Source organism: Syngnathus floridae, unplaced genomic scaffold (genome assembly GCF_059516105.1).
Source record: "Syngnathus floridae isolate MCC-2025c unplaced genomic scaffold, RoL_Sflo_1.0 HiC_scaffold_53, whole genome shotgun sequence".
NCBI classification, from domain to species: Eukaryota; Metazoa; Chordata; class Actinopteri; order Syngnathiformes; family Syngnathidae; genus Syngnathus; species Syngnathus floridae.
In genome coordinates this window covers 222,274-225,000 of record NW_028284082.1, presented here as the reverse complement: position 1 = coordinate 225,000, position 2,727 = coordinate 222,274, and positions in this window count along the sequence as shown.

Here is a 2,727-nt window from a genome sequence, read left to right as displayed (position 1 = left end):
TGCGGCCAGGATGCGGAGTTGAGTCGGCACTGGGGGGATCCGGGAAGGACGAAGGGGCGGCGGCCAACAGTCGCAGCTCGTCGCCGCTGTCACCCAGACGGGAAGCTGCGCCCCGGCCGAGTCAGACTCGGTCGGTGCGGCCCGCTGCGGCCAGCTGGAGAGTGAGCTACGTGCCTGTACCGTGCTCCCGACGAACCGTCCCGGGGGGCTGGTGACGTCGCGCGATCGGCGCTTGATGCTGCGACCGGGAGGGAAGCTGCGCCCCGTCCGAGTCAGACTCGGTCGTTGCGGCCCACCCGAGCCCGCACGCCTCACGCGGAGGGGTCATACGCCCCGGCGGCCACGATAGACGTCCTCCCGCTTCGCGGTGGTCGGGAGGGCTTAGCGGATAGGTGCAGATGCGGGGGCGGCTTCCCGAGATAGCCGTCCCTAGGTTAGGCGAGGGTTTGAGAAACATCTTTCGCGGTAGACCGGCGCGGCCGGCGGACGCCCACGTGGCGTGCCGCGAGTCGGATCGCGCGCTCGGCCTCCGTTGATGGCCGCTAGGTGCGTGCGTGGAATCGGGGCGTCTCGGTCTCGCTGCCGTACGGCTCGCGCTAGGCCTGCGGGGGCGGCGTCGGAGCGCGCGCTCGCGCGGCGGCCGTAGCGCTAGAGGGCGACCCGCAAGTGGGGAGGAACCGTCCACCCAACGCCGGCGCTAGCCGGGGCCGGTGGGGGCCCTACCAAGGCGGGTCATGGTCGCATGTCGGTCGGTCCGGCCTCTGTTTACCGAGGCGGCCGGCACCTCCATCTGCCTTGGATGCCCCGAATCCGCAGACTTTCCTCCGGCCTCAGCTTAACGAGACGGCCGTTGCCTCCATCCTTGGATGTTAACATTCGCAGAGTTTCAGCTCCGGGCTAGGGCGGGTGAAGTCGTCTCGAACCACGTGCCTGAAGGCCGCCTCGCGCCGGATGCAGGCCCCGCTCTGTCGTGCGGTGTGACCGTCCAACGCGGGCATCGCTAGATTAGCCGTGGCCACGATCCTTCCGCACCGCGAGCCTTTCGCCCTCGGCCGGTGGTCGCTCAGTTCGCGGGCCGCTGATCCCGCTCCATCTCTCCGGCCTGTGTTTAAGGAGGCGGCCGCTCCTCCTTCCTTGGATGGACCATTCGCATATTTTTCGCCCGGCCTGTGTTTAAGGAGGCGGCCGGTCCTCCTTCCTTGGATGGACCATTCGCATATTTTTCGCCCGGCCTGTGTTTAAGGAGGCGGCCGGTAACTCCCTTTCTTGGATGAGACCCAACATTCGCATATTTTTCGCCCGGCCTGTGTTTAAGGAGGCGGCCGGTCCTCCCATTCTGCCAGTGTTCCTTGGACTTTGAAAATTTCAAAGTCTTTCCGCTCCGGGCTAGGGCGGGTGAGGTCGTCTCGAACCACGTGCCTGAAGGCCGCCTCGCGCCAGATGCGGCCCCGCTCTGTCGTGCGGTGTGACCGTCCAACGCGGGCATCGCTAGATTAGCCGTGGCCACGATCCTTCCACACCGCGAGCCTTTCGCCCTCGGCCGGTGTCGGTCAACGTGTGGGTGGGGGGGAAGGACGGCTGCCGGGAGCAGACAGCCGTCCCCGGGTGGGGTGTACAGTCCTTCCACCGCGGCCGCCGGGAGCAGACGGCCGTCGAGCGATTCTGCCATTGTTCCTAGGACTTTGTACATTTTAAAGACCCTCCGCGCGGGCCGCTGATCCCGCTCGGTCGCTCCGGCCTGTGTTTAAGGAGGCGGCCGGTCCTCCCATTCTGCCAGTGTTCCTTGGACTTTGAATATTTCAAAGTCTTTTCGCTCCGGGCTAGGGCGGGTGAGGTCGTCTCGAACCACGTGCCTGAAGGCCGCCTCGCGCCGGATGCAGGCCCCGCTCTGTCGTGCGGTGTGACCGTCCAACGCGGGCATCGCTAGATTAGCCGTGGCCACGATCCTTCCACACCGCGAGCCTTTCGCCCTCGGCCGGTGTCGGTCAACGTGTGGGGTGGGGGGGAAGGACGGCTGCCGGGAGCAGACAGCCGTCCCCGGGTGGGGTGTACAGTCCCTTCACCGCGGCCGCCGGGAGCAGACGGCCGTCGAGCGATTCTGCCATTGTCCCTAGGACTTTGTACATTTCAAAGACCCTGCGCGCGGGCCGCTGATCCCGCTCGGTCGCTCCGGCCTGTGTTTAAGGAGGCGGCCGGTCCTCCCATTCTGCCAGTGTTCCTTGGACTTTGAAAAGTCTTTCCGCTCCGGGCTAGGGCGGGTGAGGTCGTCTCGAACCACGTGCCTGAAGGCCGCCTCGCGCCGGATGCAGGCCCCGCTCTGTCGTGCGGTGTGACCGTCCAACGCGGGCATCGCTAGATTAGCCGTGGCCACGATCCTTCCACACCGCGAGCCTTTCGCCCTCGGCTGATGTTCAACCAACGTGTGGGGAGGGGGTTATGGACGGCTGCCGGGAGCAGACAGCCGTCCCCGGGAGGGGAGACTTCACGGCGGCCGCCGGGAGCAGACGGCCGTCGAGAGATTCTGCCAGTGTTCCTTGGACTTTGACTATTTCAAAGTCTTTCCGCTCCGGGCTAGGGCGGGTGAGGTCGTCTCGAACCACGTGCCTGAAGGCCGCCTCGCGCCGGATGCAGGCCCCGCTCTGTCGTGCGGTGTGACCGTCCAACGCGGGCATCGCTAGATTAGCCGTGGCCACGATCCTTCCACACCGCGAGCCTTTCGCCCTCGGC